Source organism: Bombus bifarius, unplaced genomic scaffold (genome assembly GCF_011952205.1).
Source record: "Bombus bifarius isolate JDL3187 unplaced genomic scaffold, Bbif_JDL3187 scf7180000009275, whole genome shotgun sequence".
Lineage (NCBI taxonomy): Eukaryota > Metazoa > Arthropoda > Insecta > Hymenoptera > Apidae > Bombus > Bombus bifarius.
Genome location: NW_022885009.1, coordinates 322,045 through 349,158, shown reverse-complemented (window position 1 = coordinate 349,158; position 27,114 = coordinate 322,045). Strand labels below are relative to the sequence as shown.

The 27,114-nt window shown below is 35.2% G+C and overlaps 1 protein-coding gene across 2 annotated transcripts in view; it reads right to left on the bottom strand.

Annotated features, from left to right (window-relative positions):
- The window catches only part of LOC117214929 (cadherin-87A), a 538,333-nt gene that overhangs the window by 318,264 nt on the left and 192,955 nt on the right, over positions 1-27,114 (bottom strand). The window lies entirely within an intron of this gene.

The window sequence follows — 27,114 nt, the reverse complement described above, 5'->3', positions numbered from 1 at the left end:
GAAGTCTCACCTCGAGCGTCTGCGTTTTTTATGTAGTATATTGTACCGAAACGTGACGGTACTGCGGACGAGTCAATACGTCAACGGCTTTGACGCGACACAGCTTTTAATATTCCTCCTTCGGATTGGATTCGACTGTGTGCACGGTCGGCATGGCACTTCGACATTTTTCTTGTTTGCTGGAAATACTGACAAATTCGACAGTATGGTGCACCTTCTTGCACGCGATTTGAACTCTCTTATTTATTATTTGACGTTTTTAACTGTATTTGGCTATTCAAGTTTCGAGTATCAGTGACATGGATGCTCTTCGCTTATGTTAGAAAAATCTCATTTCACGCATTCTACGTATTCTTCGAAATTATACTACGCCATTTTAATTCAGTTTTATCTTTGAATAATAAATAATAATGTGAATCAAACATTATTCCATGAAATGCTAATGTATCATAATTATACTGTGGCTACTTATGAAAATTCTTCCAGAATACCCATTTTGAAATAACAACGATACAAATGCACTTTAAAAAATATTCTTCATTCGTAACTTTAGTATATGTACCAAGTTATTTTACAATACAACCACAAGCCATATTCCAACACATATCGTAACGTTGTACAAGTTTTTGTATACATTTGTCATACACATACACCGTCAGCTCACGTAACCATCATCTCACGCAGTTTTTTATATCACCGTTTCTTGTGAAGCGCCATCGATCCAAAAACTCCTGATATTGTGCAAAGAAATGGTAATCTGGTTCGTTCGATGCGTCTATCATTTACAATGAAATCGCGGGCACGTTTCTGAGCTTCTCTGTGCTGAAAAGCGGATGGCCCAAATGCCTGCTATCCCATGCAGTTTGGTGCAGATCGCATCTATCGTCTTGCCAATGATTCATCCATAACTTTATTATCGTAAACTGCTGCAGTTCGATGGTGAATTCCTTTTGGAAGAATATTTTCGAAAAACGTAAAAGTGCGCTAAACTGCACTTCGTCATCGGCGGGACGTCCAATTCGCATCACCGTTTTAAACGTGCGATACAACGACGATATTAAATGTTTAAATAGAAAACTTAGTATGACTTATGTCCATATAAGAATGAAGCTGCATGATAAGCTTCTATAAGTACATTGCATCGTTTCATATGGCTTCTATAGATAAACCGGTAATATTTTTTGAACGACCCTATAAAAGCGTTTGTTCAACAACCTACAGCAACGTAAATTCAAAGAACAAAATTTGGAGCAGAAAAATTAAAAAACTATTTTAGTAATTTTATAAAACCAATAAATGAAGCTGCATGATCTTCTATAAGTATGGCTTCTATAGATAAACCGATAGTACTTTCTGGACGACCCCATAAAAGCGTTTGTTTAACAACCTACGACACGTAAATTTAAAGAACAAAATTTGAAGTAAAAAAATTCAAGAACTATTTTAGAAATTTTATATAACCACATGTATTTACTGGCAATGTTGCATTAAATTCTATATATTTTTGCATACTACATCTTATTTAATATTGGTCAATAACATAAACATTGATATTAATATTCCATCAGATTCAATAACGCCATTTAACGTTGCTTTCCATTTATCGTACCATTAAATCGTAGATTTTTTATCTCGTAGGCAGTGTCTTTCGTATAATACGGAAAGCATTGCGGTTATAAATTTTAAAAGCATTAATGATCTCGTTCTCTTCAAGATATCGACTTCTATACGTAAACGAGTAATACTTTCTCAACGACGCTCGTATTTAAGAAAATAATTAAATAAATGGAATATAGGGGAATAATGAAACATTACCGAGAGTAAACACTACACTTTGAATATGTCATATACTTTGACATATTACGTGCACACTGTGCACTTATACACTTTCAAGTTTCACACAAATTCATGCGAATCCGACGTAATAATTACGAATTAAATAACGACATTATCGTCGTATCGTTAAGAGTTAAACAACACGTCCTGTCTTTTTATTCGAAGAGCCACCTAAAATCATAGTTGCTGTGCACGGTTCGCAGCGGTGAAAGTCGATGGTTTTGACGCGACTGCTGCACGCCCCTTCAGCCTGTAACGGAACGCATATCAAAGAGCAGCGCATTTGAAAAACAAGCAACGTCAAGTGTTTACTCGTTAAATTCGCGGGCGAAACGACGCGGCGCGAAAACGGCGGCGATGTCTGCAATGGCGGCGGTGGTGAAAGTTCGGAGAGCGAAAACGTAAGCGCGACTCAACCCCTCTCGCGTGTAACCGGTTTCCAATTCGAGTACTTCCTGGAATTCACGGAACTAGAGATATTCCGCGGCTTTGTCCGTTCTTCCGCCCCCTCTTCACCGCATACTGGCGCTCTGCCGCACGACCTATCCACCCATTCACTGTCGCTCGCCGATTTCGCACGCACGAATTTAATCTACACGGAATTCCCGACCGGTACGCCGCGCACCTGCGTTCCATGGATGAATGCCTATATCAGATATCATGAATGCACCTTTGAACCGGTACGGCATAGCAGCCCGATTACCGCGTTCGATCGCCGCCCACACCCTTTGAATCCGCCCGATCAAAACGCGATTATCTGTCTCTCGTTACGATGCACCGGCTGCCTGTGTAACGTCGCGGCCATCAAACATTCAAAATCGTGCAGCCTTCTACCAGCGACCGTTTCATCGACCTAAACGGCGAGATTAAGTAGGTGAATATTTGTTGTTGACTAGAGATATGCGAGAATGAATGAATGACGCTAGTAAATGACAGGAAGATTTATTAAGAGAAACAGAAATAGAAGAAAGATGAAGAAAGAAGAAGAGAAGATATGCAAATTCAGAAGAAAGTCACTGTACAACTTCACCATTTTAGAAAACTCTTCGATACAAGATTTTATGAGACTAAAGGATATTGATATTTGTGGGGCTAGTTTTAAAAATAAGGTCAATAGTAACAATAAAAGTTGATTTAATATAATTATATGTTTAGGGAAAACGAAAATATAATCGCAAATCACTAAGTTTCCATAGAACCTACAAATTAAGAATAGAATCGCTATTTTAAAACACTCTTCGATTAAAAGTTTTATGAAACTAAAGGATATCATTGATATTTGTGGGACAATTTTCTAATAAATAATAACATTAAAAGTTGATTTAATATAAGTATACGTAAATTAAGTATACGTATTAGGAAAAAGGAAAATAAAATCGCAAATCACCAAGAAATTAAAGTATGTTGTTAATATTGATAGGATTAACTTCAAATTAATAATGACATTGGAAGTTGACTAAATATAAATACAGGTATATGTTTGTTATATATTATATTCTATGTACTGTAGATATAATTTAAAAAGAATTTCAAATTTTTAGACAAAGCCATTTATTTAAAGCATCTCAAAAAGTAATTTTCTTGTCACATTTTCCTGGTGTTCCAATGTTTTATTACGTAGAAAGCCGGGAGGACTCGATGTGTATAAAAAGAACACATTTCCATTTAAAAAAATAATATAATTGTTAAATGCATATGTATCATTGTCCTTAAAAAAATACATTTGTAAATCCTGCAAATAGAATATCCTTGTAATATACAGGAATATATCCTTGCAAAGTGCAAAATCCTATTCATCTTCTTGCCCCGATATTTTTTCCTAAATGCACCGAGAACGGAATTACAACTTGAAACAATTGCGTGGGCTATCCCGTATACCACATTGTACAAAAACCATTAAAATGTTTTGCAAGCAAATTCATAAATTATATTTCACTGATTGTTGATAGAAAATTCATAAATTATTCATAAAGTAAACTCTCTACCTAACAACTCTATTCTGCAACATTTCATATTTATATCTACGAATTACATATCTTCTGCCATTCGTTCTTACGAAAATTACGCATATTACATTTTTCCATTTGATAACATAGCTTAAATCAAAATCGGCTTTTTCATTTACGACAATACAAATGCCACGAAAATTCAATTTTTTACTCGTGCCGTACTCGCGAGATCAATATTTACTCACATCCGCCGATATAATACAATAAAATAGCGCTGTTATTTCCATCCGCGCGTTTACAAAAACAAAAAAGATAACAGTAAGCGCATAGATTAAATGCAAACGTAACCGATAACTTACATCGATTTACAATCAGCGGAAATGTATGCAGTTTGTACGCACATGTACACCACCGGCCAAAAATTCCGATTTATCTACTTCATTTGTATTCCAAACTTTAAATACAGACTGTAGCTTTTTAATATTTCACCACACCTTAATCCATGTCCATTTTTTCGATGATTTTACTGCGTAAAAAAAGAGGAATACAAGGCTACGTATATTGCGTTATAAAAATACACAGCTTCAACTTGATTTCTATAGAAATTCATATTTTTACGGGCACAACTACCCGAAATCAGACACGTAAACGGATATTTGTTTCACGCTGTAAACGTTATAACGAACAATATACTTTTGAATCTCATACTTTCCATAAATGCAAATCCACAGTCTGTTAATAAGAGACATAAAACATCACAGGGAGAAATAAAACATTTATGCTGCACTGCTGACGAAAATTTTTCATGTTTCGCACAGTTGCAAGGACGAGTAGCTAAACTTTTGACTAATAATGCACAGGATTTGATCATCTTCAATGAGTAGTGAAATCTCACATTTTAACACTTTGACTGCCACGCCGAAATCACATGTTTCACTCAGGACGCCACGGGAGTATTTTTATTATTCAAAGCACATAATGGCAAAATAAAAAATTGATGATGTAAGACAACATTCTTCCCCAATGGACCGTTTACTTAGTGGTGGTCACGGGTGACCACCGTGGCGCCTTGGTAACAGTTGATAGCGACATATCATAACAAGGCTTCGTTTATTTCAACAAACCATTCAAACGCCCAAACAAGCAAAACGTCCAGAATATATTGTCGAAACGTGTAGAAGATATTAGTAAACAGTATTTGCTTATTCTATACAGGGTGGTTGGTAACTGGTGGTACAAGCGGAAAGGGGGTGACTTTACGCGAAAAAAGAAGTCGAAAATATAGAATAAAAATTTTTCGTTCGAGGCTTTGTTTTCGAGAAAAGCGACTTTGAATTTTCGCTCGGTACGCGTGCGGTACGTTATAACGGATCTCACTGTAGATCGTTGTCTCGATGGAGAAACCTACAAAAAAAAATTAAAAAAAAATTTTTATTCTATATTTTCGACTTCTTTTTCCGTGTAGAATCACCCCCTTTCCGCTTGTACCACCAGTTATAAACCACCCTATATATAATAGTGTTACGCCCCGAGGCTTACTATAGGCCGTGTTCCTAACCGTCTCCCTTGGTACTACAGTGTTGCAGACAGATCGTCTTACATGACCGGCGAGATATATACAACGTAGCGATAAGCGCATAGTTGTCGTCAAGCAGCGAGTTCTAAAAAACATCGATTCGCCTTCGGTCCGTTATTTTACCTACACAAAGAAGGTGGCGTACGTGATCATAGTCGCGAACGTTGCGAGACCCGAGCGTGGTGGGAGTCGTTTCCAAGAGAAGACAAAGGACAAAATCGAAGGGCAGTCAGTACCATACGAGGATTCAAACCGAATGCATCGAGAAGGTTCAGAGAAATAAAATCAAGGTCGATTAGTCAAACGAATACGTCGAGAAATATAATAAAGTCGAGTCGAATTATAATAATAAACTAGTTGTATCATTGTTAAATCATTTGTAACGTGTTAATTATAATTTTAAATATTGTTAAAAATAGAAGCTTATATTAACTCTGTTAATTCAGTTGAACTACCTCTGTTATCCTAATCGAAACAGAGGAACGACTGATTCTCGGCGTCTACTATCAGAATCGTAGCGAGAATTTACGCCTCTCGCTGACGCGTTTCCTGGCGATCGCGTCTCCCCGTGAACGGTCGTACCAAATAGTAAGGTATATGCACACTTCTAACCAATTATATGATTATAAAGCAGCATTTACGATTATTTTCTAAGGTGTGTTTACAATAATATTCGTAGATTACCCCTCAAAGATATGGATGCAAACACAGTGCACCGTTGGGTGCAAGATTTGTTCTCATTTCTTTTTATTGATGTTCTAATAAAAATGTTTAATTGTTCAATGGGACACTTTTTATTTCAAAGTATCTTCTATTTATCGATTATATTCAAAACGCCCTAACTGTCAATTTTCATACAATTTTTACAATTGTAAGAAGTTCAAGCGCTCTGGTCACCAATGGCCACCGTGGCGTCGCAGGAGAAACCGTGGCCGGCCATATATGACCAACGTGGCAGTCAAAGTGTTAATGTAATTCTGTGGCAAGTACTGGAATAATCTATCGATTGCAGTTTCCACACCATGTTACCTACGCCATTCGGATTGTCAAGTTATTCATAAACAGATTTATCCGCTTGCAATAATACTTCTTGATGAGGGATGACGAGTATTCCTGCAAGTGCATGAATATAAGAAACGTGGATGTGCTCGTAGTTCGATGTGAAACTGGCTCGTTTCGATGCAAATGCAACGCGTACAACCAGCCGACAAAGTGGTACAAAGGGAAACGCAGGAACAAAAACCGACACGCATAAACGCATTGTACGAATTAAACGCGTTCTTGTTCTGAACGAATGAATTAGCGGATAAATATTTGGATATTAGGCAACAAGCCGCCATATCCGGAATTGTATAGGTCGTTCGGTATTTCGATTCGTTTCAATTTGGACCTCGAGCGGTGGAGGTAAATTGAAATTGTATGAAGAGACGTCGGCCGAGAAGCAAAATTTTTTTTAACGCGGATGTTTGATGTTTGATACCGGTATGATTAATGATGTACGGTTTTAGGCGAGTTAATCGAAAATGAGGAACGTCGTGTGACGATTTAGTGATTATTTGAAATTAACAACCGTTTATTCTACGTAATGTGCAAATATTCAATGCTTCAACTTTGCACCAGTTAATGAAAAAGTTTAGACGAATTGGCGATTATTTGAAATTAATTATTGTTCATCCTACGCAATATCTGAATATCTAATGCTTCAATTTTAGACGAATTAACGAAACAGATTAGATGAAATAATTCAAAATGAGGAATATTGTGTGGCGGTTCAGTTAGTGGTGGTTTGAAATTAATGACTGCTTATTCTACACAATATCTCGGTATTTAATATGAATGCAATAATAATAATTCAATGAATTAAATTAAACAAACAAATATTATATAAACATAAGTCATTTAAAGTTTCGTTTAAAAGTTGTAATAAAAATACGAAATACAAAGACAGCGATATTTTGGTCTCCAATGTCGTCTAGAATTTCATTGTACTTTTATGCGTGTGTAACTTTAAAACAGAAAGATATAACAATAAACAATATTAATACGCGTAGTGAACTGATACAAAGGATCGATTGGTAGAGACGAAGCAAAATTAAAATTTCTAGAATAATACTTAAATTTAATTTTTTATTGCTAACAAAGTAAGTCTATTATCGTTTCTTTCGCATTTCGTATTTTTGCTATAACTTTTCGTAAAGCTTCAAGTAACGTACGATTGTATAAGTATGATTATAGCGATAGAAAAGTTTCACTATTAAATTTGCAACGTCCCGTATAATTTATAGAGGAAGAAAGATATCGTATAAAGATTTCATATGTTTAGAAGTTTCGTGAAAGGTAGCAAAAGTCACTGAAAAAATCAACAGGTCCTAAAAACTCGAATAAATGTAAAATGCACAAGCCATAAATAAAGATACGTTCGAAAGATATGAGATGATATAGTACCTTGAAATTGAATCGTTTTCCTACAAATTGATTGCACTCATCGCTGCTAAATTACGTCTAATCCCTATTTCGAAGCAATCAAATACTATATATGCCTCTATGGAATGATCCGAGAAACTGGGCCAACCTGCATATCTATTTATATCAAGAGAAATTATTGCTAATAAATTATAAATATCTGAAATTTCAGAGCAAAATACACAGTACGCGATTGATCTTTCGAGAATAATACTTGCCAAAATTTCCACAATACTCGTAATTGCTGATTCCATTTTGGTACTCGTCACTGACGCACACGTAGCCTACGTTCGACGTTAACGAGATAATTAAAACCGAATTTTAGACGGCTGCATTATACATACAGCCGGGCATTATTATCGTAATTAGCCAGATTCGTTTTAATTCCGACGTGTGTCTAAACATCAACGGGATTAGGTTTCGAAATTCACTGGCAGAACTGAATCTGTAACGATTTGGTACGTCATGAACAACGTAATACATAATAATAATTAGCGCTCGCGTTTGCACGTTATCATTGAAAGTGTACAATTAGAAAAACTGTTCTAGAAAACGAAGAACTTTCCCTCGTGAATTGCTCGTGGACACAGCTATTCAAATTATATTACATTGATGGCTGATGATTCAATTTTATATTGCGATCTGTCCACTCGTTGGAATAAGAACAATTTTCATAATTCAATATTCAATGTTCGATGTTCAATGTTCAGCAATGTTAAAATTACTATCTACTAAGTTAAATTTTAAATATCTTGTTATAGACAATTCACAATTAAAACTTGTTACTACTTTCGGGTTTTGATTTTCTCTTTTTCTTTTTTTACTAAGAACATGTGGATGTTTTTGATAGAATTAACGTTCAATTTTATTCAGTTCAAAGTACGATTAAACACACCCATATTATCTTTGTAGACTTTGAACTGTAATTGAAGACCTCGGTGGAAAAATCGGGCAAGTCCATCTTTTACAAAAATTGTATTTGTTGAATTTTTTATTTTACATAATGTTATATTTTAACCGATTGATCGGTTTAAGAATCGGACAAGTCCAATGGATTCGTAATGTTCATTTTGTACAACGCCGGAAGTTAATTGTTCTACCTTTGATGTTTAAGAAACGACATCTACTCGAATTTATCATTCGCATTCAAAAATACTATGAAATTCCTCACTAACCTAATAGTTTCTCGATTTCTCAAAGGTAAGTGAACTCGATTATGGATAAATCGACGCTAATAGCATGTATGGCGCACCTAAGAGCATTAGCAGCGTACAATTGCAAAGGTTGCTACGTTTGACGCGTCATCGATACTGAAATCCATTAATTTCACGCTGTCGTTCCAGCAACATCATTCGACGATGAATCCTTTCTTACGAGGCCGTGCGTTTAATTAAATTTCGACTGACCACGCCAGATCGATATAACCTATCTGAAATTTCAATCGCATTTCCAGCGGTTCTGCGCGAGGAATGCGTAATCGTGTTTCATTTGCTGGAACGAATTCATTCTGCATTGGCCGATTCGTGTTGGTTCGTTCGTGCGACCCTCTATCTAACGTTCTACGCTTGAAATTGCATCCTATTTTGTACATCTTGCGAGATTTAAGATAGAATTTTAAGCCAGCGACACGATGCATTAGTGCAATTTTAAGTTGAATTATCGTAGGAAAGTGAAGTAACGTTTCGCTTTTTTATTTGTCTATCTTTTGCAGAATTTCTATCGCAGAGCTGCGTAATCTCCTTTCGTTCGACGTTTAAGAGATAGGATTATCTCGTCAATGATAATCTTTGCGCGACTTTCAATCCGTTAGCAATCTCCTCGTTGAACGGCAGGACATGTGATCGAATTCTTAAATGTAAAATGTAAAACGGATATTCTCCCTTTCTTTTTCTCTCTTTCTCTCTTTAACGACAAAAAGTTAATAGGAAGCTTTTGCAATATTTATCAGGGAAAATAATTTTATACGTTTTCAGACAATAAATAGGAAGTTGTGTTATTGAATTTAAAAGGAGGACAATTGATTTTGCTAATTAAACGTTCCATTCACGTTACGTATATTACATCAATTTTTCATTTCTTAAGGCAACATAAAGGGAAAATACGTTCAATTGAAAATTAAGATGATTGATGAATCGAGAAGATTTCTAATAACGTTGTGTACCGTTAGAAGTATCGAGTCTTTCGATATTCGGAAGATACTTTCGAGAAGAACGGAAAAATAGAAGAAAATAGAAAGACAGAAACACTGAATTACATGAAATATCCTTCGAAGCAACGAAATAGCCTTTTCGATGTTCAGAACCATTACGAACCATAGAGTATCGACACATTTGGAAACAACTTGGCTCAATATCACGCGCGATTACGTACCTGCACTATATAAAAATTAAAGCGACAACCATCGAATATTTACACTGTTTCTATACTATTGTCAAATATTTTGAAACCTTTTAAAACTGAATATATCGTGCATGTGCAACGTTGCTTGATTTCATCGTAGTTTATGGCGATGATCTACGATCTACAGCGCAGGATAGAACGCAATAACGGGCGCTGCAGAGTCTGTTAAAATTCGTTGATCGAAGATTAATCTCGTCGTTATCATACTGTCAAACAAATTGGTCGAGCATGAAGTAAATGTTCGCTTGACATTCAAATCTGCAGAAACAGCTTGCGAAATAATTAAAAACTACGTGTTCCCTCTGGCACAAAATATGTACGCATATAAAACGAGTAAATGTATGAAGTGAAAATATTAGTTTAAAATTATGCTCTTTCGTGTATGTATTTTCTTTGCTGAAATTATTATCTTAGTAAAACCATATTTTGTTTTTTAGCCGTTCAAAAATCATATTGATCAATCGCATACGTTAAAAAGTAAAGAAAAGCGATGGCTTTACAAATATTATTTAAACTTATAAAATGTGCTATTTATTAATTATAAAATTTGACAATTTACGCTATCTTCTCGGATTCATAGCAGAACCAAGTTATTTATTTTTTGAGAATTAAATACTAATTTTGACAAAACCGAGAATGTTACAAAAAGTGGAGCTGGTTTCACTAGTTTGGAATTAATTTAGCTTCTGAGAGACTCTCGTATTATATTCGCAAATATGATACGTTCCGAGTAATACAATATTTATAAAAGTACATTTATTTGGAATTTTGTGGATCGTACACCGTGCCTTCGTAAGTTACTAATGAAATGTATTTATTTTCGCTGAAGCTGGTGGCAACTTTTGGTAGAAAGTTACGCTATATCCTCTTTACAAACCAAGAACCGTTTTCATTATCATCGGTTCATAATCGGTTCATTCATCATCGATTAATAATTAATAAAGAATAATCTCTTCACATAGACTAATCGAATGCGATGGAGCTTCATCCAAACCGTATCCTCCTTTTTAATTTCTGCCTGCCTGATCTCTATACCCCATCTCTCTAAATGCATCCCATTTCCCGTAAAGAGCTCCAATGTCTTCGATCTACTTGATCGCCGTCAGACCATTCGCTTTATCTCCCTCGGCAACAACAACGACGAGGGCGATGACTACGACGGCGAGATCGACGTCGACCAAGAGGACAAGGAGGAGAAGAACGACAGCGACGACGACGACGACGATGTCGGCGAAGAAAGAGGACGATAACGGGGATCACGTGCCGTGTCGGGCTTGTGAGAAACAGCCATATCGATCGGGCATTGCGCATGGAACTCGTGAACATTTCAAATCATCGTGGACGAACAACCCTGGCCGAGTCTATCTTCCTCCCTCGCCCTACGTTTCTCTCGCTTTTCCAGCTCGTCTCTTTCTCTCACTTTCTCTTCTCCGTCCCTCTCCCCGCTCATTGCAACTCGTTCTTCCGCTTCCTCAACCGCTTAATTTCTCCGCCCTCTCGCTCACTCTGGCCGGCTCTTTCGTTAGCGAGAAAGGAAAGTTGCGACAGGGTTAGCCGGTTAACAATGCGCCAAACTCTGCGAGACCCATTGTGCGTTATTGCAAAACTTTTCTCTGCACCAACCTCTGAACGCTCTTCCTTGCCTCAACCCTTTTCGCGCGTCACGAGAAGTGGCGAACCCGACGACGTCGACGACCACCGACGTTGCTCCTCGAACCGAGAGTTATTAGACCGCCGTTCTAACGGCGTCGCGACGCCGCGCGCCGCGTCGGCAAGACGCGACAAACTCAGCAGTCGTCTTGCGCCTCGCGATTCCCGCGTTCCGTTTTTATCGCGCCATCTCCGCACTCGTGCTGCCACTCCCGCCGATTCGTTTTCCAACGACAGACGTCGCGGGAAAGAACGTTCGACGAGTAGGAGGAATACGATTAACTCCATAAGCATAGAAAAGGTGGCTGAGTTTCGTGGCACGTTTAATGGAAACGCCAGCTGAATGCCTTACAGATTGATAATATCGCGTATCTGCGATATATCGGGTTCTAAACGATCGTGAAAAATTTAGATTTTATTTGCGTAATAAGTACGGGATGAAGCTGCGATAAGCATAGAATAAAGTTGCGATAAATATTTATGTATCATATTTTGTCTGGACAAAATGTGATGTAAGGTATAAATTGTCTCAGAATGACGTTAATGTATTAGGTTGTCCAAAAAGTTTCTTTCGTTTCAATAAGGTGATAATAGATGAACAACAATTTCTGTTTTATATTATTTTATTGAATTAGGTATGATGCATTTCGTTCTATTTCTGTTATTATGTTCGTACATAATTCAATAAACTAATATAAAACAACAAACTTTGTGCGTCTATTATTTCCGTATAAAACGAAAGAAACTTTTTGGACAACCTAATACAAGGACTTTCAATTTTTTATTCTGTTATGTATTATTATTATATTATATATTATGTTATATCGTATTATTATTACATTATAAGGAAAATCCAGATTTTTCTTAGTATTTTAATCGAGAATATAATTTCAAAAATATATGTGCAAAACCCTATGGCTGGATTGCTAATATTAACTTATTTATTCTATTTGAGAGGCTTTTATATGAATAATTATTATTGGCACACAAAACTTTCAACGCGTTTTTATCAAATCTATGTTTTCTAACACGACGTTCATGATATTTTGAAATCTGCTCGACCAATTGACTCAAAATTTTGTATGCACCTTCAGCGCATGTACCGCTATAGCCTGAACTCGAATGAACTCGGTCCTTTCTTTTTTCTATTTTTCCAAGCCGTCAAAAGTTGAAAAAAAGATGAGAAAAATTGATAATAAATCTTCGTAATGCTGTTATCTTCTCAATTATCAAATTTTTTCTTTCTTTCTGGTACCTGCTATAGCCAAACCAATTTTAATTAACAATCTGTTTGAGGTTTTTATTTTGGATAAGTAGATCGGCCGGAGTCATAGACACCATGAGACACCATGCGTAGATGTAAAGCGCCGACACATGTAAAGCGCCGACACATGTAAAGCGCCGACACATGTAAAGCGCCGACACATGTAAAGCGCCGACACATGTAAAGCGCCGACATATAATACAGCATGGCTACGTCGTACCGCCGCGTATCGGTACCTTTGCCTAACATACCATTACAAAAATTCATGTTTATTGTGAATAATGTACTTAAAATCTGTATTTTCTGGACTCAATAAACTCCTTTGTAAAAAAAAAACCATGCGTAGGATAAAAATTAATGTCACCAATTTTGATTCTCTCACGACAAAAAAACAAAAAGGAAGTAACAAATGTTATTAAAGTATGTAAAAATGTAGCCTGAAAGTTTGGCTGCAAAAAGTGTCAAAGTTTCTTTGCAAACAAATTGGCTAAACAGCCTCGAACACGTGTTGTACGCCAGAATACATTCCTAAAAGTCATTTACGAGATAAAAAAATTAGCAATTACGTATCGATGCCATGATACGTTATAGTTTGTACGGCGATATCAATCATATGTTTAATATGTTTCTCACGATATAAAAATGTTGAAAAATAATCAATACCATCGAATCAAAGATGAAAGATTGTTAATGAAGAAAAGAGTACATAACAGAATTAATTTTTACGTCTTACTATTCTTATAAATTTGGTCGAAATTACCTACGTGTAGAACATCTGCGATACGATCGAACACTAAAAATCTGCATCGAAACAGTTTTAAATGCATTTGTCTATGTATCGCGCTTGCTTGTCGCTAGCTCGCATGACATCGAAATTGGAGGAAAAATAGAACTCCGTAAAACGTCAACAGAGAATACAAGAAGCAATTTGAACGTTCGATGGAATCCTAAACAACGTAGATTTAGGTCCTAGTAGATGGAAACAAGCGCCGGCGCGCTGCATAGTAAAATGATTTGCTCTGCAGCACGGAATAAGTGACAGTGAAATAACATGGAAACGAATGGACGAAGAATAGAAGTGAACAGTATCATTGGAAGTAAACACGTCGGACAAAATATTTTCGCGCTCGTGTTTGCACGTTATACTACGAAAGCGTATAACCGAATGAGAAAAACAGCCGATGAGATACGCGTCGCCGATTCGCAAATATTTCCAAGTTCTCCAGAGAAATAAAATGGCGAATAACCATCGCACGTGTTCATTCTCGTTTTCCTACCTTTTTCCCCAGATTTTTTCCCTTCCTTTCCCTTTACTGTTTACTCATACGATTGACCGATTTCATAACACGCACGCCTTTAAAACAAAATTTGCATTTTACACTGTCACTTGCGATTAAATCGTAGCGTATAGCGCACACATTGCTGCTTTTACGACAGATTGACATCGAGAAGACTTCGAGTCGAAATGAAAATATGGCCATCGAAAGAATTTAAGAAAATAAGAAAATAAGTGGTGATTTCGATTCTCTTTAAGTAACATGTGAATAATATGTTTCTTTAAAAAAATGTGCAAGGATGTGTAGACGATGTGTAGCTCGTGTGATTCGAATGACGAGATATCTCGCTATTGAAACCGTCAAGTGTATTTTAAGATAATAAAAAAAATAAGAACAGACAATATTTGCTAAGACAGTGTGTAAATCGCTAATAAGATCGCGGATAACTGGTCACCTTACGATCGCGTCCGTTTATTTATACTGGTCGGGGGAGAGCCGGAAAATTTGAATTCGTCTTCGTTTGACGGTTGCACGTAGCGGCGACATTGTTTTGCCCGGAGTTTATTTATTATTACATTATGTGTATCCTAACGATATTGATACTCCGAGGCAAAACAACAACATGATTTAAATTGTCCCCTAGCTCATGTGCCGCTACAGAGGAGGACTCCTACATATGTGTGTGACGAAAAGAATTTGCTATGGGAGCATTGTTTTGAATAACAGAAATATAATGATAAAAGAAAATAACAATGCAAAACTTGAATAAAAAAGCGACCATTTTGATAATACGATTAAGGACTAGATACGTGCGTCAAGAGTTAGCAGAGATAGTTCCGCATTTTTATTACAAATAGAAATGATAAAAGAAAATAATAATTCAAAAATTGAATAAAAAAACGACCATTTTGATAATACGATTAAGGACTAGATACGTACGTCAAGAGTTAGCAGAGATAGTTCCGTATTTTTATTACAAATAGAAATATTTATTACAAAATATTACGATATTAATGAGTAATATTGTCACCTTGAAAGTTTTACGTAAATAAACATTGTATTATATATATAGACCTGTAAATTTAAACTGTGATGTATGCCAAATAACCTCCGTGTAATAGACATGTACAATAAATGTTATTATATTAAATTATGCTGTCTATTATGTTCTTTCAATAAAAGATCAGCACTATTTAGATAGATGCCTTTTAGATAGTGCTAGTGTTATAAATTATAAATTGCATAGAGAAAAATTCAGTGACATTAAGTAAAATAATTTCTCATTAATAATTTACTTACACAATTTATAATATACAATAGACTAGACAATAAACAAAATCACTTAGACAATCACATTTATGGGTCAATCAAATTTATGACCACAAGATCAGAACTATTTAGATAGATACCTTTTAGATAGTGCTAGTGTTATAAATTATAAATTGCATAGAGAAAAATTCAGTGACATTAAGTAAAATAACTTCTCATTAATAATTCACTTACACAATACACAATATACAATAGACTAGACAATAAACAAAATCACTTAGACAATCACATTTATGGTTCAACCAAATTTATGACCAAAAGATCAGAACTATTTAGATAGACTCCTTTTACATAGCGCCAATGTCATAGATTATAAACTTCATAGAGAAAAATTCACTGACATTAAGTAAAATTATTTCTCATTAATAATTCATTTACACAAATTATAATATACAATAGACTAGACAATAAACAAAGTCACTTAGACAATCACATTTATGGTTCAATCAAATTTATGACCAAAAGATCAGAACTATTTAGATAGACACTTTTTAGATAGTGCTAGTGTTATAAATTATAAATTGCATAGAGAAAAATTCAGTGACATTAAGTAAAATTATTTCTCATTAATAATTTACTTATACAATACACAATATACAATAGACTCGACAATAAACAAAATCACTCAGACAATTATATTCCAGACAATATAAAAAGTGCTACAAGATTGATCCTTTGAAGTATTGAAAATTGTCTGAACAAACTTTGAATTTTGCCAAGAATGTTAATGGAGGAATCGGTCGAGGATTGAAATCGGAATCAATCGACAGTAATTGAGAATAGAAAATCGAATAGAGTAGAATGAAGAAACATGTACGAAGCTACGAATAGAGATATGATAAGTATGATGATACAAAAGAACGGAGGACGAAGCGAAGTATGAAAGATTTTTTGAAAAAGTATTTAAATGAAAGATATTTCAGATTTCTAATATAACGAATCCTAGACTACGTTACAAAATATTATACACGTTATTGTTCTGTTATTAACTTCTGAATATTAATCTCAACATGAGACAAAAGTTTACAGACACAGTAAAAGAAATACGTAGTTACGAGAAGAGTTTCGCGGGTTTGTTGACTCGTAACTATACTTATAACTTGTAACTTGCGAAAGAGTGCAGAAGCCCTTTTTCAACCTGCAAACCGCAACCAGCCGCGCGACTAACGATTAACATTCGTTCTTTCGACGATATTATTAACTTCTATCTTGAATTTCTTTATTATTTCTAAAATCGGAGATTTTCACATTATCCTTGCAACGATAGAATAATTTAGCTTCCTTTGTAATACACAAATAAATAATTTTCAATATTTGTGCAAAGATTTCGAAAAATTGTTATATTTTCTACTTATCATGTAGTTCACGAATCGATTGCCTTCAATTTATCGAAATATTGATCGTAGTGAGTTAAAATATATATCTCACTGGACCATTGTTATAGTAAAATTTAAATACGTCACGTAAGTTCATATCTGTTTCACTTTTTAATAAGCTTCACATACGAGTGTTTAATATATCAAAACAATTAGTTTCTTGTTATTACGAACATATTATATCAACATCTTTTATGTATTTACGAGACATTTAAAATCGCGACAATACGCAACATGCATATCTTTAATATGCAAAAAGTACATGAAATATCCAAAGTACAATAGTTGATGTAATATTTAATAGACGAAACAAATTCCTTTTTAAATACCATTTTCTATTCGTATTTATGTTAAATAAATTTGCATAAATATCTGAAGGCCACTCGTTATATTGCTACATTAAACGGTTTATTGTTCGTGTGGAATGTCTCGTTGCGATGACTATAGTGTGACTGATGTGACATTTAAACAGCGAACGTTGGCGATTCAATGATGTAAAATTATACTCGTAATTTGCAAATTATTTGTATTATACCGTAACGTCGTGCAATAGCGATAAATAACTCCCCGATTTTCTAATCAGAGAAAGCCGAATGCCAGCGTGAAATTCGTAGCCCCTTTGTCATTAACATTGATCGTTTAAATGGTTAAATATAATATTTCCGATAGAAAGATACACGGAATAAATCACAGACCAAGATATGCACGTACAGTAGCGTAAATTGCAGCAATCTAGAAATTGCGATCTTATATGATTAATGTGCAGAATGCATGCATTATGAACTCGTAGTTAAGTGAAAATGTCAGATAATTTAATTGTTATCGCGCAAAGTTTCTAAAACGCTGTAGAATAAGTCGACATACTTTGCACCAATTCCGTAAGAAGCTACTTTTTTATTCTCATTATTTCCACCATTTCTAGTATATAATAACAATCTATATAATATGCAATACTTTCCACTTATTACAAAAAATAAATGAAAACCGAAAAGAAAAATAAACGTTAACAACATAAGCGTGGCAATTAAGAAAATGGCACGAGAAATTGGATCGGGAATTTCATATTTCCATGCAATTTTATATTTCTACGAATGGAATTAAACAAATGGAACCTATATAATGACGAGATCGAAATTCGTCCTTTCTAAAAAATCGTAAACACTTTGAAATATGCAAAGTAAAGTACTTGTTATTATTTCTCTACGTATCACGCGCTTCTATACGTCTTTACGCTTTTAACTTTTCCATGAATGAGTGAACATCCGCTGTCTCAGAGCTTCTCTCGGGCTATGGATACGATTCCAAGGGCCGAAAATCAGCCTACGACGATCGAAAAATTATTCGCCCAAGCAAATGCGATAGGAACTCGTCGTGGCTTTCAGCGGTAACACGCTCGTTTCTCGAACACCGATAAAAGCCGGACGACTTTTAATGTCCGTATCAGTAGGAATCCAAACGTAGTTGGCGCGGAAATAACCGAAAATTGCTTCTCGTTCGACGAATTAATGCCAGAGTCGACAAAATTAACGTCCCCGCAGGATATTAATTTCGTCGTTTTCGTCGAGAAAAGAGGAAAGAAAATATTCCTCGCCGTTCGCCCGACGAACGAAGACTCGTTAAATGGACATGCTTCGAATACTCCGCCGCGGGAATCGCACATCGTTAACCAACAATTTCTGACTTCACGCGGTCAATCGTCCTCTCCATTGAGAAAAGCATTCCCATTCTCGCGGCAGCGTCTATTATTATACACGCGGCTGACTAATTGTCTACGTGAAGATTACCGAGAAAGGAAACGACGAGTCACATTCTCCATTTTTCTTTCTTTTTTTTTTCTATAGAGAAAGAGTTTCAAAATCCAGTATTTTCTCTATTAATCCTCGGATGGCGAATGCTTCTGCAGCGACGCCGAGGGCGGGTGCAGGGTCTGTATGACCCATAGAGGAAGATAGCTTCCCTCGTAGTGTTAAGGTGGAAATTCTAGTTCGAAGTATCATAGGCGTGTATGTATAATAATTATTAATGTCTTTATTATTATATTTTTTGTTAGTATATTGCGTTACCATATCGAAGCGGTTAATGTACATAAAATTGTTGTTCGTATTGCATATAAATTTATTACGTTCTTCTCGTCTTATAGTGCACTTTTTGTCGTTTGCTTACGTTCCCTATGTTCGTTGTACAGATATAGACGTAGTACAGATATACATATACAATCGAACAAGTATTTATCCAAATAAGAACTTGTTCGACAGTTTTTTTATTCGTGCAAGAATTTATCTGAATAAAAATTTAATGGAACAACTGATTCGATTAAGGATTTATTCGCATAAAATGATATATTACATATAGATATTTACGTGTTGCGTAATACATCGAGGATGGCCATGGTACTGAATGTGAGATATATTTTCAAGCTACATTGTCCAGTTGTAACATTGGCTTTCATAACTAGCTTTCATCGGATACCAAGTTTGAAAGTTTATTTCTGTTTGGTAAATTAATTATTATATTATTATATTATTATGGTACTCTATATACTTGTACAAAATTAAATGGCAACGAACCATTATTCGTATTATTATTCGAACAATTCCGTGGCCATTATTCGAATAAATATAGAAAATAATTCGTTACGGATAACGAATAATTGTTTCGCGGATGCGAATTTATACCGATAATCAACTTGGACAGATATTTATTCGAAACAATTGGCGCAGCGTCCAACTCTGACACAGCTTGATCAAAATATTCGGATGATTACGATAACGTAGCTACTCGCGTACTTGGATCGTAGAGAGCGGCAAAGACACGAACGGCGAACGTCATCTCCCGAAGCGATAGAATTCTCGCGAACGCCAACGCACAAACGAAAATGAAGTTTATCCTTAGCAGCGGGATCCATACGAACGATAACTGCGAACGGGACCTTTTTCATCATAAGACATCCCGTTTCTGCGAATATGAACGAGAATTGCATTTCCTTTATCGCGTGCTCGAGCAAAAGCCAGACGGTGCCGGCTCAATATTCACGCTCGATCGAAAACTCCTCCCGTTTAATGCGTCTACGAGCAAATCGGGAACGTTATTCCACAGATTGCTTATGCGAGTGTCTGCGTAGTCGCGGGACAACGCGTTTTTCCTTCAATTTTCCAGTAACCACGTTAAACGCAAAACGCCAAGCCGAGAGAAACTTTGTTTCCGAGCGGAGGATGGAAACTCGCTTGAGTGCGTTAAGGTTGCATTTCCATTTGGTGGCATCGTCCAAAGCACGAACAATACCGACGAAACCAGCGCGATGCGAATATTCGTTACAATAACAACGGAAGGTAACAAGAATATTTACGTAACAGCGCGTTTTAATCAGCTTCGTTTAATTCAACAAAGAAATATCTGCCACAAAACCCTGATATCTCGTTAGTCTTATTGGAAGTAGCCATATCGTTCCACTTTAATACGGCTGAACTGAGGAATTTTAACGCCGGTATCGAGAAAGGTATTTTCATACAAACGCGTGCACGCTCTTCTTTCTATTACAACCGAGAAAATGTCTGATTTTTCTGCACGGAATGGTACGCGAGAAAAAATTGTCCGCTCTTTGAAAAAAGGAGAAGGTTTCCAAACGTGAAATTGAAATGCGTTTGGGACACGGACAAATTACGCAAACAAAGAATTAATTCGCTAAAAGATAAAACGTGGCATAAGGTTTCGATACGACAGCATGTGGTTTGCATAAATTTAGTGCTTTAAGTATGTTTTTATATTTTTATTCGAAACGGAGGTTTTATCTTTCGTTATCGAGGAAATATTGAAATAACCATTTTGGATGACAACTGTTGCCCAAACATATTTTGGACGAACGGAGTTCTAATTCTAATTAAGCTGGAAAAATAATAAATAGACTGAAGAATTTTCCTTTTATCTGACTATTATTCCTATTATTACTCCTTCCTATTATTATTTGACTTCAGTAGTCGATAGCCCACAGGAAGAAAAACTAATTCGAAGATAATTCCAGCAACATCGTTTACCTTTAATTGTAAGAAATTGTAACTTGCGCGCATGTGTGATTTATAATGTCATAATTAAAATTTGCAATTGAAATCAGCGTGGATGTTGAATACCTATATGCGCGATTTCTTCTCGCAATGTGATTTTTTCCCCAGTACAGAAGTCCGTTACGAACGATATTGGCAGAAAATAACCGAGCAACGTTTATATTTCATGGAAAGCTTTGTTCAAGGAAACTACATGAAATAAAAATACATCGTTGCTCAACGGTATGGGTTCATTTATTTTACGAGAAGGGAATCCTTTAATGGAAAAAAACGTGATTACATGTCTTTGCGACTATTAAAAATGAAGCAAGATGGCCAATAATGAATTTCTCGTATCTTTATTATAAACCTTCTTAACATCCATTGCGTGCATTTAAATATAGGAAATCAATTTGTAGCAATTATTAATCTGCAGCAAACTTAATTTAATTTTATTATCCTATAGGAAATTTCTTCTTTTTCAATGAGATTGCGTGTATTTATGGCTACTAAATATCAAGCAAGATGGCCAATAATGAATTTGTCGTATCTTTATTATAAACCTTCTCAACATCCATTGCGTGCATTTAAATATAGGAAATCAATTTGTAGCAATTATTAACCTGTAGGAAATTTAATTTTATTAATCTACAGGAAATTTTTTCTCCTTCAATGTGACTTACGTTTGCGAATGCGTTTGATAATTTACAATAAAATAAAATATAATTTATAATTTTTGTATCATAAGACGAAAGCTACAAAGAAATCACAACGAAATGACAGATGCGACGTTTGTTAGGGGTAGTGAAAATTGAAATGCAAGGCCTGAAGATTGAATTGAAGATTCAATCAAAATTGATTGATTGTCGTCTTTTATTCTTCTCGGCAGAAAGGACTGTGTTCGATCACCTGTAGTAAACTTTACTTTTTTCTTTTTTCCCCGAGCAATTTACAAGTTTCCTCACATTATGAATAAAATTCTAGCCAAGAGCGTTATATAAAACACAGACATTTTATAATGTGCTTGCTTCGGCTACCAACGACATTACAAACGGGATCGCATTTAATCATCGCACGAGCATACGCTTTGTCGCAGGAACGTTCAAAATTTCCCTGTGGACCGCGGTGTCGAGTGATTATTGCTTTCATAAAATGTGTACGCCGTCTACTATAACAGACTATCACGGACGAAAATGTAAAAACTGTAAAAACTACCGCCGCGTACAACTCCGAGACATTTCAGCTTTATGCATAGATAGTGTACCGCCGCAACAGCCACTAGTCGCGAATGAAAGATGTATGCAAATCTAACCATCGTACGCGCTGAAAAATTCTATGCATTCCTGAACGATCGCGATGTTCGCGAGTTCCTTCGCCACTGCCTTTGTCTTTATTAAAATCTCTTATTGATTCGAAACGATCAGGTGTCGGATGGGCTCGACAGCGTTACTTTCCCATGACGAACGATGGGTGTCGTGAAATAACGTGGAGTTACGTAAAATGGAGTTTGCGTGTTTCATTGGAATTCAAAAGAAAATGAACTCCGTGGAATTTAAAAATATATCGATCAATTCTAGTATTGATATAAAACTAACTCAATTTCGATACCTTTCATCAAATTCGACGCAATGTTTCAATCTCTTGATCGGGAACGCGTCACGAATTTTTGAACGTGACACAACGCCGATAATAAAATTGTAGGACGACTCTTCAACGATCCTCAAATTTTCCCGCTTTTCAGATGACGACGCATTCCAGCACTCGGAAGCGAGAGTTGTAACACTACAGAAGAAATGTATGAAAAATAGTGATGGTGGAATGAAAATTTATCTACAAAATTTACCTACAAAAATAATCTTCGTTAAGGCTGTATTTTTATTACTAAAATTCTGTTTAGTAACATTAATAGAGAAGAAACATATTAATATTTTCTGTTACTAAGATTTTGTCTAGTAACATTAATAGAGATGATGAATAGTGATATTTCCAAGTGTTCCATTATTTCTTCTATGGTTAATGAATGAATATTCAGTTCAAGCTACACATTGCTATGGACTATAGCAATCTAATTTGGTTTGTCCTTGTTTCATCCTGAAAACAATTTTCGTCACAAGATTTACGATTTTGTTCTGTTACGATTAGAGATAACATCCACAACAATTGTACGATACGATGAACAAAAATATTGGAATAAATAAAATATTGGAATCTACTAGAAAAAATGCAGATGCTAATGTTGCTTCATTTTAATTGAGCAATTTTCAAATCGAGTTCGAGACATTAATGCAAAACTCGGGCAAGTTCACATTTTCGAAAAATTCCACTTGTTGAAGTTTTATAAGAATTTTTTGATCTTTGGGAAGAAGAGTCGGCTATGTCCAGAACTCGCCAGGCTTTTGTTCTAAAATGTAACGTCAATGGTGACGTTAATCTGTCAGCCAACGTGTTTCAAACGTTCAGTAAACCTACTCTGTTAATCGCCGTGTCTTTCTTCTCGTCGATTCGAAACGTCTTCGGACGAACAAGAATCACGTCAATCAAGGGGAAGTAAATTCGTGTCAATGAGAGAAGATCTCAGTGATTTATTTAGGAAAATCAAGGAAGAATAAACACGCGAGAAAACAAAATATTTCATTTCAAATTGCCGGCATTATGATGCAGGTACCAGGCAAGTGGAAATATCGAAAATGATTTGCCAGGTACATTTTTCAAAAATATAAAGAGTATCGTTATATCATTTGTCACACTAGTGTCTTACTAAGTCCAAAATTTCAGCGTGATTGCTTGAACTAGTCGTAATTAATTCAGTTACGTCGAATGCCCCGCAATTTCTAAGATCAGGACTTGCCCGGTTTTTTCATCAAGACCTTCAATTCGGATCTCGTTCAATTGCTCCATAAATTCACCGCCAAGGGTTGTATTAAAAAAGGAACACGCTGTGTGCGTTTACGTCATAAACACGACGTACCTCTAACACTTTCGCTGAATTATGCATCATGATGTACGAGGATATATTATTTTCGATATTGCGTGCAGGTGCACGAGGGCATCTATCACGAATAAACTGTCTGAGTATCCACGAATACGCTGGAAATTTAATTACGAAGGTTTATTACGAGAGGAATGTTTGGCGAAATTTCACATACAGGTAAAGACAGATTAAATGTCAAAGGGAAAATGAACGTATTGAATTGGCGCACAGCTAGTGAGTATTATCGATTAAACGGAAATCAAGAGATTCGCGAAAGTTTCGGGGAATGCGAATAAGTTGCTTATGAATCGAGATTGAAACCCGAATCGAATCGCGTTTTAATTAAAAACAACGAACCTTGCTTGATGATATCCAATACGATCTTAATATCGCCGATAACAAATGGGAAAATCAGATCATTCGAAACGTGATAATACACTGAAATTATTCGTCATAAGCATAACTTGATACTCTGACCATGCACTAACGTCGCTATATATATATATTCACGAACAAAATTCTATAGCAGATAAATAAGATTAACGTGAATATAATACACGTCATCATTCATAAATATTGAGATATCGATTTAATTGATTTTTAATGACAATACTTTTCGATCGAATATGATATAAAGCATTTGGGTGATACAAAATATCGAACAATTAATAATTAGAAGGAACACTTACTATCTTTTTATGAATTATAAATTTACATTATCAAGAAACATATACAGGGTGGTTGGTAACTGGTGGTACAAGCGGAAACGGGGTGATTCTACGCGAAAAAAGAAATCGAAAATATAGAATAAAAATTTTTCGTTTGAACCTTTGTGTTCGAGAAAACCGCCTTTGAATTTTCGCTCGGTACGCGTGCGGTACGTTGTAACGGATCTCACTGTAGGTCGTTGGCTCGATGGAAAAATTAAAAAAACATTTTTTTTTTAATTTTTTATTCTATATTTTCGACTTCTTTTTTCGCGTAGAATCATCCCCTTTCCGCTCGTACCACCAGTTACCAACCACCCTGTATAATATAGTACGTATCTCATTCCCCTCATTTTCATGTTTTTTCCATTTTCGATATGAATTTCGATTTGGATTTTTCGATAGTTTTGCGTTTTCGAGTAATTGTTCGTAAGAAATAGATTCGTATTGTTCACTGGCAGGAAGCTTGGAAATCCTGCCAACTATGCTACAAGTTCAACAAATATGTAAACTTGTTCAGAAAGCGCTATCAGCGTTGCGTCTTTTCGACAGCATACACGTTACGGCACACCGCTGATGCCTGTTGCACAAGTTTTAGTTTCTAAGCTTTTGATCTTGCCAGAACTATGCGGATAAACTGTTTCACTCTCATACATATACAAGCTGACGGCCGCACAAACTTTTATTATCATGTTCCTATTAGTTTGCATTTACATGTGTAGATTTGTTTGTGAACGTAAATAAACATATGTAATACATCTTGCAGTCATAAAATTATATACATAATAAATTAATTACATAGAAAGGTAAGTTTATTCTTTTTACAAGAACTGTTACAGGATTTGAAAATTAAGCTAACATCGTGAATGATTATAAACTCAATCCCATTTTCATAATATTGAAACAAAAATTGGCAAAATCTTTTATATAATTTCATATTATAATATAACATTTACAATTGAAGATACAAAAAACACAAGTTTCCTTCTTTCGAAGCTATTAAATTTTCTCTTAAAATAGTGCACCTGTTTATGAAAAAATATAAACTCAATGTTAATGACGTTACCTTTTCGTTCAGTATTTAGCCGGATTTCTCTTTATTTTTGATTACTTTCATTAATCTGTTAGCTACACTATCCACTAACTTATTTAAAGTTTCCTTTCGAATACTCTTTTACTTTATTCTCTTTTTGAGGTCCAACGATATTTTTTTATAGGTGGCTTCTCCTGATCGTGGAGTTTTCTCGCTAGAATTCCCCATGGGTTATCGATCGAGTTCAAATCAGAACTCAGTGCTGGCCATCGTAATAATTCTATACCGAAATCTCGAAACCACTTTCTTGTAGTGGCAGTTGTATAAATAGGAACATTGTCTTGCTAAAAAATTGTCCTTTTGTCTTTCCTATTTCCGTTACGAAAGGCAATAATCTGCCATGTAACATCTCCTCACATTCTATAACGTTATATTTATTCTTTACGAAAACAATTGTCTTTAACGTGTCCAGGCAAGATCAACAGTTTCTTGGAAATGTAGAAAAATTAACGCGCCAAATGTGTTCGAGTCTACAATTATTCGCAGCGTTGTATCTGTATGGACACGTTTTGTCGATTCGTATTAATAATATACGAATGTTATTGAAATATATGAATCGATGACAAACTAATGATCGGAGACAACATTTACTATCTAGCTTGTGGAATCAAGAGACGTATGTATATCGTATGAAATACGATTTGTTCATCGGAAGCGTAATTAATGGTATACTAAAATTAAATCGACATTCATCCAAGTGTTAAAATTAATCATGATGGTCTCTTTGTCCAGGTAGAATACGTATATTCATTCAGATATTTGAATATTTCTCAATATTATGATATTCATGAAATATCACTAATTTATATTATAAGGAAATAATAATATTTTTTAAATCAATTATCTCGCTAGGCATCGAATATATTTTAAACCTAAATTGAAAATAAAACCAGAAGAAAAATCTTGTACATTTCACAGTAAATAGTAAAATTAGATACAAATTAACTTGGTATGTTCAAATGTTTAAGAATTAATTTAGTGTATTATTACTTGTATATCGTTTACATGTTTCTTACGTTTCTATTTCGTCTGTGTTCCAACATCTTAGTGAGTGTATTAAATTTTTATAGGAATATATCTTCAGCCTAAGTTGAAAATAAAACTAGAAGCAAAATCTTGTACATTTCACAGTAAATAGTAAAATTAGATACAAATTAACTTGGTATGTTCAGATGTTTAAGCATTA